This window comes from Schistocerca gregaria, chromosome 1 (genome assembly GCF_023897955.1).
Source record: "Schistocerca gregaria isolate iqSchGreg1 chromosome 1, iqSchGreg1.2, whole genome shotgun sequence".
In the NCBI taxonomy this organism is placed as follows: Eukaryota; Metazoa; Arthropoda; class Insecta; order Orthoptera; family Acrididae; genus Schistocerca; species Schistocerca gregaria.
Window position 1 is genome coordinate 555829299 of NC_064920.1, and position 12504 is coordinate 555841802.

Below are 12504 nucleotides of genomic sequence, written 5' to 3' on the forward strand. Positions count from 1 at the left end.
AAGGTCAAAAGAATTTTGCAAATTTGTTCATTCTGTTAAAGAAAATTGTATGGTTAAATGCTTCGAGTATCTGTAAAATACAGTTTATATGTTGTTAAATGCCGGCCGGAGTGGCCAAGCGGTTCTAGGCGCTACAGTCTGGAATCGCGCAACCGCAACGGCGCAGGTGCGAATCCTGATGTCATTAGGTTAGCTAGGTGTAAGTAGTTCTAAGTTCTAGGGGACTGATGACCTCAGAAGTTAAGTCCCATAGTGCTGAGAGCCATTTGAACCATTTTTGTTGTTGTTAAATAAACAGGTTGCGTGAAAAGAAGATATATTGATGGGGCTTCCCTTCCACGTCTCCCTTAATTCCAGTGAGTACCACGTATCACAGTTTCAGCTGTATCCGCATTGGGCCTATGGAAAACTTTTGAAGCAAATCATCGATTAACAGTTCCTAGTAGTGTGCCGAACTTTAAGGCAGACCACGTCTTTCGAGGGCTGATTGACATTAGATGAGTTCGCGTTACTTTTAAGTAATGCCTTCAATGTATTGGGGTGAAAGTAGTAAATAATGCTGCATAATTGTGTTTATTTTGTCTGTTACGTATCAACGAGCGAGAGCAGACGATAGTAGGGACGCATACTTTCTTTGTGACAGGTATAACGTCCAGCCCACAGGAGAAGATGCCATTAGACTACTCTTCGTTGCTGATACTTGATTATCTTACATTGTTAAAGAAAAAAGAAATGGACTGTTATAAATGTTGAATTGTTGTGAGATTGTAAACCAGCTATGTTGTAGCCATCTGCTGAAGTGTAAACTTGGTTTACCTGCCAAGCTATTAACGGCAGTGAAAGTATTTGATTACGGTAAAAAATTTTGTTATATATTGCGTGTTATTACTTACATCTACATCTACTTCTGCATCCATTATCCACAGATCACTGTGAACTACATGGCAGTCGGACTTCCGTTTTGTTCCACTTATTAGAGCTTCTTTCCGTTCCAGTCACGTACGGAACAGTAATCTAGGATGTGTAGAACGAGTGATTTGTAACCAAACTCGTTTGTAGAGTGACTGCATTTCACCAGTATTCCACCAATAAACCGAAGTTTGCCACCTGCTTTACCTACGACTGAGCCTCTGTAATCGTTCCATTTCATATCCATTCAAAGTCTTATAGGCAGATATTAGTATGAGTTGACGGAGTCCATCAGTGGATCTTTGGTACTGTAGCCATGGGTACTAAGTTTATGGGGTACTAAGTCTTTTTTTTAAGTGCAACATTTTACATATCTGAACATTTCAAGCATGTCTCCTATATTTGCACCACTCTGACTGAATATTTGCGCAGTTTTTAAGACAGTACTTCATTATATTAACTGCGCCATCAGCAAAAAGTCTGAGCTTCTTACTATTTATTATTATTATTAATAATTGCCTGAAATGTCAATCATACACAAGTACAGCCATGGTTCTAACAGACTTCTCTGGAACGGATCCGAAGTTACTTCTACATCTGTCTATAACTCTCCATCCAAGATGGATTTCTCACCCAAAAAATCCTCAACCCAGTTATAAATTTCACTTTATAGTCCATACGATCGTACTTTTGATAATACGCGTAGCTGCATTACAGAGTTAAATGTTTCTCGGAAATCGAAAAATACTGCATCTACCTGATTACCTTGAGCAATGATTTTCAGGATATCATGTGAGAAAAGTGTAAGTTGGATTTAACAAGATCAGTGTTATCGGCATCAATGCTCGTTAGCACGGAGGAGCTCACTCGGTTCGAATTACTTCTTAAGGTTAATTCACAATATTTTTATTGTAAATATCCATATACCAATATACACTATCGATGAAAGAACGATTCGAAGTTATTTAAAATTTTGTTAGAGTAAAAGTCGGAAGGTAATGGACATCTCCAGGTAATTTATTTTATGTAAACTGACATGAGCAGCGAAATAATTTTGAAGCGATTGAAGCAATTTTGACCAAATGCAGGAATTTAATGGTACAGGTTATACATCCTTATCCATGCTTTCTATGAAGATACAGGACCAAAGATTATAATCAGTAATAGATAAAATTTGTACAAGCTGAATTCAGTAATAGCACATTGGATGAAATGTGTGATCTATGCAATATCTTTGGAGCAGCGGAGTCAGAGTATCGCCGTACGTTTTCATAACCATAGGAACTCAATACGACGAAAAGAAAATTTTTAACCATAAGAAATTTTAATTTTTAACCATAAGAAATTTTCTCCTTGCGTTAGCTTATTATGAGAGCGTAAGAAGAACCTGTAATAATGGATGAAGAGAATAAATCACAAATATAGGTACGAAGAAAGTTTACGGAAAAAATATTTCTAAATGGTGAGCACTCTGAACTAACAAGGTGAAGACGTGACTAGGTTTAACATCCGTTCCCCTTGCATTTACCGGCTTATTGCTAATGAATTACAGTAGGACCTGGTGGTAATTTATAATCTAACACCACACTCAGCGATCTGCATTCTAATCAGTCAGCAGTGCAATATCTGGTGAATGCCTCAGTTAGTCGATAACTTTCATTGGACCATTGGTGACTTAAGCGTATTCTGTTGCTGGGTGCTGGGTAGTGTATTCCTATTTGAAAATAACACTCTGACACGCTAACAGCCGTCACAAATCGAAGCACATACAACATTGCCATGCTTTAACGACTGATTCTCCTTGTAAAACTACAAGGATTTGCGGAGGACGATCATTCGTCTCCTTAGATCATCGCCTTTAGAGCTCACCCTCCTCGCGGGAGGGCTCGCAGCTTGTGCGCCGTACAGATACATGTGATAAAGTGCCACGTAAACAAATTGGCCGAATAGTAAACAATCTAGTGCATTGTGTGAAGTTTGCACGCACCACGGAGATAGTTAAAAATTTAATATAGACATTTAAACAGTATTGATCAGGTACTGTGCGATTTCACTGTACGAGCGTCCACCAAGGTGAGTGGCCTCAGGGTGTGATACCCGGGACCCCGACCTGCACAACCATATCGGTGGTTTCAAGAAGGCTACGCCACAACTGGGGACCTTTATTTGCTGGTAAACATAAAGCTTTTACGTGTACTTTATTATTCGGGTAGAAATCAACCTGTTTAAGAAAATCCAAGAAGAACCACAGACAACCGTTGTTAGTGACAAATAGGCAGCTAATCATGCATTTGTCTTATATGTAATAAGATAATGAAGGTAGGGTAAGGAGGCGGAAAGGTGTAAATAAAAGATTTTTTACTATTGTCTCAAATTTTACTAGCTAATGCTTTCCCTGTTATTACTAAAACACTTTCAGAACACTTCACTTAGCTATTATGCAACAGCAAAATATGATAGCAGTGTTAACAGTGACACATTTCATCATTTAGATTTTTCTGCAATGACCACATTTCGTTTACAAAAAGCTATTTACACTGCCGTTAGATAAACACAGTTTTACAGACAACTCATTCTACATTAGTGTAGTGGCGTACCTCGGCGTTAACCCAACACACTTTTTTGTGATACTTCCATACCTGTATTGCTGCTTTCTCTGTTTTCGGTGTTATTTGATTAACTTATGGACCTACAGGACCTCACTCTTTGCACGTAGCTGCGGTTCCCCACTCCAATTTTCTTAATGGAATTTTGTCGCATGCGAAAGCAAATTGAATGCGTTGCTTTTTGGGGTACGTATAGAAATTTGTAGTGGTTGATTACAGACGTTATATTCCCCGAGAGAGAGAGAGAGAGAGAGAGAGAGAGAGAGAGAGAGAGAGAGAGAGAGAGAGAGAGAGGGAGAGGTAGTGGTTATTTATTATTGTCCCAGTTGATAAACGGGATGTTTTGCCAATGAGTTTCTGGCATGTAAGCTTGCTTCTCTGTATTGAATTCGTTACTGAAATGCATGAATTTGCGCGGTAGGCGTCAATCTAACAATAGGCTTGGTGTTCCTATCAATACAACTGGTGCTTTACGAGTTATATTTTTTCGGATCTCTGTACAATTCGAGATCCTATCACAATTCATGAGCTCTGGAGATATTTTCAGGTGTCTTACTGGATTAATCGCAAGACTTCCAAAGTTGATGACTTTATCGATTTCCACGATGGGCGTGGCTCTCGGTTTGAACTGAAATTGCATGTTCCTCAAAAGCAACAGCGTCTAATGTTCTTCTTTTCTTTGCTACTTGGCTTCCCATCCCAGTTGGCAGAAATCGGAAGACTTCAGCAAAATAGCACATCAGCATCAGCTATCGTCAAACCTTACAAATAACGGATTAATCCAGTGTCAACTATTGCCGACTGTATGTGCTTCACGTATTTTTGTAGGAACTGTTGTTTACATTGCAACAATGTATAATGTTATAATAGGTTTATATTCATTTACAGAGAAATTTCAGCTTCAGTTACGGAGGTGCAAATTTTTTAACCCTGCTCAAAGCACAAAATTTCCTACGTTGCAGCACTACATGAGAGAGGTAGAACTCTCACTTACCAAAACCTCTACAGCAAGGAACGAAGGTTAGACTTTAAAGCAAGGAACGAAGGTTAGATTTTAAAGTCTCGTCGACGACGCTATGTTCACAGATTAGGCAGAAGCTCGGACAGGAGAAGAATAGGGAAGGACCCACCAAAAGACCATGCAATCTGACGGGTTCTAGATCAGTAGGTTTACAGATCTCTTTTGCGTTAGCTGGGAATGGGGTTACAGAATGATATTTGAGTATATCCTGAGTGTTACTTTTTTGTATCGGTAGATTTTGGTGGTGCAAAAATTCAGAAATGGGTTTGGCTGTTAAGAATCAATCGAGAAAATTTCTATCTAGCGTTGAATAGGATATTACCCGTCGTTAAACGATATAATGAGGCAAAGGTTATCTTGGTGTAGAAAATGTGTGCTTAGTGTGAACAATTTCTGCGTATACAGCTCTGTTTGGTAGGTAATGGAGAGCTGTAGTATCAAAACGCAACAATTTAACCTCGATGAATTTTACGTTTCTGAGGTTGATATTTCCAGCCAATAACGAAATTTCGGTTCCTTATGTTATCATTCAGGGAAGAACTACTGATAAGATGATATGTAGTATTTTTAATGGTATTTTTTAATGCATAATTTGACATGTTGTACTACGCTTTATTTCTAAGATAGGTTTGTTCCATTTGTAGCGACTTCTATGTCTTGATTAATTCTTTTATTGATGATTAGGATGGCTTGGTATTAGTTGACGTGTATCATAAATTATCCATTACTGGATGTTGTTTTCTAGACGTTCTTTTAATTTCCGAGTCATGTATTTTACGTACGAACTTCTTCCGTGAAGAGTTCTGTCACCAGCAGACAATCTATAGGTGTCGAAGTTACTGCGGAATGTCATTAGCGCAATTTGAATTCGGTATAGCCCTCCATATCTACGAGGCAGTGTCAGACCACTACCAAAGCGAGAAGCAGTATCGTGAAATGATAAATTGCAGTCTCGGTAGGCCTCGATTCTGACGTTGGTGAATTCCGACACTTGCTGGTAGATGTTTTTCTATCTTACACGACGCATAACACGATCTTCTCACAAACAACCAACACTGAAATGCGATTTCTGAGTGAGAAACCCACTATATGACTTTTCCTTATATACATAGTGTAGGTCATTGCGCTACATATTCGCATATCCTAACATGTAATACACGTGATACCCATTTGCCAATTTCACATCTGTCGTAGACCACCATCATGGTATTGCTATTTTAAACGCTTTTTGTTAAGTTTTTAATAATATCATATTTACTATAATGGTACACCGTGACGTTTTTAAACTGGTCTGGAGGAGAGGAAGTGTATTAGTAAAAAAAAATATTGTAGAGTGCTATTTAAAAAGACATACTATTGTTCATATCTTAGTAACGAACAAAGACCAAGAAAGGCAGTCATGCAAGTTGGTGTCTCCCTGATAGCGAAACAACGTTTCCATGATACATTTTTTATTTTGCTTCTGGAAAAAAAGTTATTTGGTATGGTAAAGATAAATAGGACAAACTATAAATATTCAACTAACTCAGCCTTTACAAACTGTAGCCTCTTTAATCTTAACTAAGAAATGGTACTGTTCCATGCCGCACTATCTACTGCTGCCCATGACAGATGAAGCCTGCAGCTTTCATGGTTCTCTTACCCCAGTGGTCGGTCGGTCTTCCTTGTGAGTTTCGTCCTTCTCACGGACTCCACTCTAGTACTGCCACCGTCCATCTTCCGTCATTTCCTAGTGCGATATGTCCTGCCAAGTTCCATTTTAGAGCTTTTACCCTTTCACAGCATCCTGAAATGCTGGTACTTCACTTATTTTCCGAACTTTCATAGTGATACCTAAGAGTTTCACAGTCCTGTGGTAGTAAGGGAAAACACACTGTTTGAAAATTACCAGTTGTAAGTTTGTTGGCATATTAGATTTAAAAACTGTTGATTTTTTTCCATAAATTCTCAGCCTAACTTGATTCGGTGGAAAATTTCAAGTTTTTATTTTTCCTTGGACATCAATTAACTTTGTCAGATAAATATATCCGATAGCACTTTTAGAGAGTTATTGTTATTTGTTTTGGACACATTTATCTTGAGGCCCACTTTTTCGCAGGTAGCTGATAAATCCTTTATAGAGGAATGCAAATCTTCTCACATTGTTGGTTAGGGCTATTATATCATCTGCAAATCTCAAGATAATAGCTCTATTTCTCTTTTATTCTAAGTCCCCTTTTTTCTCAAATAATTTTGAACATAGCCATCCCAAGGACTGCTGTAAGTGATTTTGGGGACATAAGGTTAACGTGCTTTACTCCTGTTCTAAAGGGAAATTCTCTCATCTGTTTTCCTATGCTGACAGAAGCCATCATGGTATCATAGACGTTATATACTATGCCTACATACCTTGTTCCCACATCAGAGCCTTTGTAACTGCAGTGTGGCTGACAGAATCAACAGCCTTTTAAAAAATCTAAAGAAAACTATGCATAGTGTCATTTCACTCTCATTGGCTAGCAAATATGGCGAGTTGTGCTACAACGACTGCGAAAACCACCTTCATTTGTGGGCTGTGCGTTATCCCCACAATAGCGCTGTTGTGATTTGTCAAGATAAAGTAAAAAAAAAAAACTAGTTGCATGAATAGGAATAAATCGATAATGTGCTCATTAATGTTAACAGTAGTCCTATATATATATCCTTTAAACTGACTCGTTCTATCGTTCTACATCATTTCGATAAAAGAATCGTTCAGTGATATATGGTACATGTAACTAACGAACAAGCAAACTAACTGTAGACAACAGGGAGTAAACTCATGGGATGGTAATCCTTCAAATTGTGAATGCTTCCTCTTCATGTAGAAAGACTGTCTTTGCTTTGCTTCAGAAGACGATACGCTGAGTTTTTACATACAATCACACACCTACCCACCCATACCTACCAGCCCGCCTACCTACCCACCACACCTATCACTCTAACAACACTCACATACCCACCAACAGCCACATACCACATATATCCACTCATGTTCAGAAAGAAACAGAACACCTTGAATAACTAGAGATAGGACACTCATATTCACAAGACCTGTACATTAGTATGTTCTGCGGAAATGATTAGCATTTGAACCATGTCAGCCCGTGGGTTCAGGTTCAATGTCCATACCTTTGCGCAACACCACCCACCCGTAAAATATGCCTGTGGATCTCGTTGTCGCTATACACTGAAAGTAATGGACTGGAGTGTCTTGAGCAGATGTGGAGGATACCTCGCAAACATATGCGCAAACTGTACCGTCAAATTAGTGAGTTTGAAAGAGTGCGCATTATTGGCATGAGACTATGTGATGCATCCATCCAGGAAATTGCTGCTAGTGTAGGACCAAGTGTTTCGGCAATGCAACGGGTGTGTGATTCACGGAAGACCGTAGAACACGACGAGATGGATCAGGTTGCACCAATGCATCACCCAGACCACTCTGATTAGATCGACAGCTCATCCGAATGTCATTGCAGGACAGATGTGCGTCCTTCACAGCTCTGCCGCAACAGTGGAACAGCGTAACACATCCTATACTATCAAGGGTCACAGTCCGTCGCCGTTTATTATGGCACGGGTTACATGTGCACCGTCCACTTCTCCGCCTACCTTTGTGCAAAAACGTGTTAGACGACAATGGTGTATGGAACGACCTTACTGGGGATGGCAATGGCACCAGATAGTGTTTTTGGACGAATACAGGTTCTTCTTGTTTGAAAATGATGGCGACATTTTGGTTTGCTGCAGACATGGGGAGTTGCATCACAATGACTGCATTGACGTAAGACATACAGCGCTGACTCGAGGCCTTAAGGTATGGGGTGCTATTGGGTACGAACACAAGTCACACTTGGTGCGTGTCCATGTCACTGTGACAAATGCGACCTACATGAATGACATCCTGCGACCTGTAGCCATATCCTTTCTTCACAACACCCTAGACTCCATTTTTCACCTAGCCAATGCACAACCACTTGTTGCTGCACGAACATGTGCCTTCTTGGTGTTACAGGAGGTCAGTCTTTTGCCCTGGCCCGCCGGATCACCAGACTTGTCATCAATCGAAAATTTGTGGGATATGGTGAAATGACAGATGCAGCACTATGATACAATGCCGGCTACCACACATGAACTTTGGAACCCGGTGAATGCAACATGGGTTGCAATACCATAGGATACCATTCGCGTCTAATATGCGCTAATGCCTTCTCGATGGAACAAATTATCAACCTACTAGGCAATAGGATGACGATCAGTTTGGATTTTGGAAAAGTAAAGGCAGAGTGGACGACCAAGAACGAAGCTCTCGTATTAAAAACGGTGTAAGACAAGGACGTAGCCCTTCGCCCCTACTGCTCAATCTGTACATCGAGGAAGGAATGATGGAAATAAAAGAAAGGTTCAGGAGTGGAATTAAAATTCAAGGTGAAAGGATATCAATGAACGATTCGCTGATGACAGTGTTATCCTGAGTGAAAGTGAGGAAGTATTACGTGATCTGCTGAACGGAATGAACAATCTAATGAATACACAGTATGGACTGAGAGTACATCGAAGAAAGATGAAGGTAATGAGAAGTAGTGAGAACAGCGAGAAACTTAAAATCAGTATTTCATGAAGTGGATGAAGTTAAGGAATTCTGCTACCCAGGCAGTATAACAACCAATGACAGATGGAGCAAGGAGGACGTCAACAGCAGACTACCTATGGCAAAAAAGGCATTCTTGGCCAAGAGAAATCTACTAATATGAAATATCGGCCTTAATTTCAGGAAGAAATTTCTGAGAATGTATGTCTAGAGTACAGCATTATATGATAGCGAAACATGGACTGTGGGAAAACCGAAACAGAAGAGCATCGAAGGATTTGAGTTGTGGTGCTACAGACGAATGTTGAAAATTAGGTGGCCTGATAAGGTAAGGAATGAGGAGGTTCTACGCAGAGTTGAAGGAAAGGAATATTTGGGAAACATTGATAAGGAAAAGGGACATGGTGATAGGACATCTATTAAGGCATGTGGGAATGACTTCCAGGGTACCAAAGGGAGCTGTAGAGGGCAATAACTGTAGATGAAGAGAGAGTTTCGAATACATCCAGCAAATAATTGAGGATGTAGGGTGCAAGTGCTCTGAGATGAAGAGGTTATCACAAGAGAGGAATTGGCGGCAGGTCGCATCAAACCAGTCAGATGAATGGAGCAATGCTCACTTCTGCAGAATGCACTAATATAGATATTCTGTGAATATAAATGTCATGTCTCTAGTCGTTCAATGTGTTCTGCTTTTTCTGAACAGTGTGTATCCTTTCCCCTCTCACCTTGTCCATCTCCTCCTTTCCCCCTTCTATCATTTTCCTTTTCTCTGCCCATCACCCTTTTCCCCATCACTTTGTACTTCTCCTACTCTTGCTTCTTTTTGTCCATCTATAACTCCTTTTTTTTGTCCTTCTCCTCTCTCCTCTCCCTGTTTTCTCCTCCTCCCTCTTCTCTCTGACTGTCACCTCCTCTCCCCTGTATTTGTCTGTCATCTCCTTCCCCCTTTTTGTCCATCACATGTTCCCTCTTCTTCTTTCCACCTCCTCTTCTTACCCCACATCTCTGTTGATCCCTGTCTTCTACTTCCCTTGTTCACCTTCACCTATTTCTCCTCTCTCTCTCTGTTCATCTCATCCTTCCTCTGTCCATCTCATTCTCCCCAGCCCCACTCTCTGCCCATCTTCTCTTTCCTCTGTCTGTCCATCCTCTCCTACTCCTCTCTCCTCACTACAGTGGAAGACGTGGTTATTACCCCCATAGTGCTTCTTGCTGGACAATAGGAGTTATTTGTACCACGTTCAGTTGAAATCGATCAAGGGGTTTTAGGAGGAGATGTTTAACACCCGCCCACGCACATACACACACGTTCAGTTGAAATTGATCAAGGGGTTTTAGAAGGAGATGTTTAACACCCACCCACGCACATACACACACTTTGAGGAACCTCAGTGTTATGTCGTTGTAATCTGTTGACTGGTATGCATACAAGTCAGCACTGACCATTCGGTACAAACGGTATTTCAAAAGAAACGGTACAGCGTCTGAAATGAAAGAATTGGGTGAAGAGTGCGTGAGGGAAAGTTCTCGTCGGTAGCACGGCACCGTATGGGCGGGGTTTCCCCGCCTTCAGCGCGGATGTTGGCGGCGGCGGCGGTGGCGTGCCTCATGCAACGAGTGCGCAGCAGCGACCCCCGGCGGCCTGCCCGGAAACTATCCGTTTAGCTTCCCGGAGATTAACCGCGCTCCGGCGATCAATCTTAATGAAAAATCCCGCCGCTTATCGGCGCTCCAGGATGGGAGCAGCCGGGCAGCCTGCTTAGTATACTGGCACGGCCACGCCTCGGCGCCGATCCGCTGTGGGCAGCGATGCTTATCTGGTGTGCGGCTTCAAGAGTCCTCACTTTTCTGATTCTCTTTTGCGTGCCTCTGAGTGTGATGAACCCACTATTTATGTGCTAATTCTTTTATCTTTTGTCACCACATATTCAACTGTTTTGGTGTAATCCTTCATCTGTTCTTGTACTAATATATTTTAATGATTATTTATTTATTCATTCATCCAGGGATCATCTCACAATGAGATAGTATTTGTGAACATACTGCAGTGAAAGTAAATAGTTCAAAGTACATACAAATAGAGTCCTTAAGGATGGTTTTGCGAGGACATCACAAACGGACAGCTGTGCCCTTGCTGAAAGTAACCGTACTGACATATTCCTGAAGTGATTTAGGAAAGTCACAGAGTACCTAAATCTTCTTTCCAAGAAACCGAGAGATAAGAAAAGACCGAGAAGATGATCTGATTTAAGGTGGGTAAATGACATCAGAATGCTCGCACATGCAAGTACAGCATGGATGCACATCACTGGAGATAGGAACGCAAGAGGCCTCTCTCCAGCACTGGACGTTGGATGGCTGATTATGCTGAATCGTCACTGCCAGTTACACGAGACATTAGCGCCAGTCCTATACAGACATCTTGCATTCCTCGATTCCACGTGTAGCCAGTTCACTGTGGTTACTGTTCACAAAGTACTTCATGGGAGCCATCTTATGTAAAGAAACCTCTCAGCTCTAAATCTGAAGTACCTACATCATCTAGTATTGGTAGCGTCACTATCAGTTGTGGACAACTGAAACGTCAACCACGACTGGTTAATGGTTACAATCAGCACCGGCTCGGGATAACTGCTCCAAAATTTTGGAAAAGACGCGAAGAATTGCTCGACAGCAGGGTTTAGTGAATTTCTACCATCCGAGCGTTGGACATTACAATGCCATGTCTCGGTAAAACAGATACGGATGCATCCTTAAAAGACGTTGGAGGAGAGAAGGAAGGAGCACGAGCCAACGCTGGACAAAGGCGGGTCGGGAAATCGGACATGGTGTTTTTTAAAAGAACTAATCTGGCATTCGCCTGAAATGATTTAGGGAGACCACGAAAGACACAAATCTCTGTGACTGTCTAAGATCTGAACTCCGTTCCGTCGCTTGCCAGTTTAGTGGGTTTACAACTGTGACACATCGGTCAGTAGCAGTGGAAGACTGCAAACAGAGAGTTTTTGTATGCCCATCCTTATGACTGGAGGTCTGGGGAAACTACGGCCGTTCACTACTGTAAGAAAATGAAACACCTCCAGCCGTCCTTATCATGTCATTTATTATGCAGCTATCAGATTCAGTGCTTCAGTGCACCACCTTCAGGTCTTAGCTGTTACTGAAGGGCTTGACATCATCTGCATACACGATGCGTCAGTAGACAACGTAACTGGTTTACACAAACTACACTCCTGGAAATTGAAATAAGAACACCGTGAATTCATTGTCCCAGGAAGGGGAAACTTTATTGACACATTCCTGGGGTCAGATACATCACATGATCACACTGACAGAACCACAGGCACATAGAC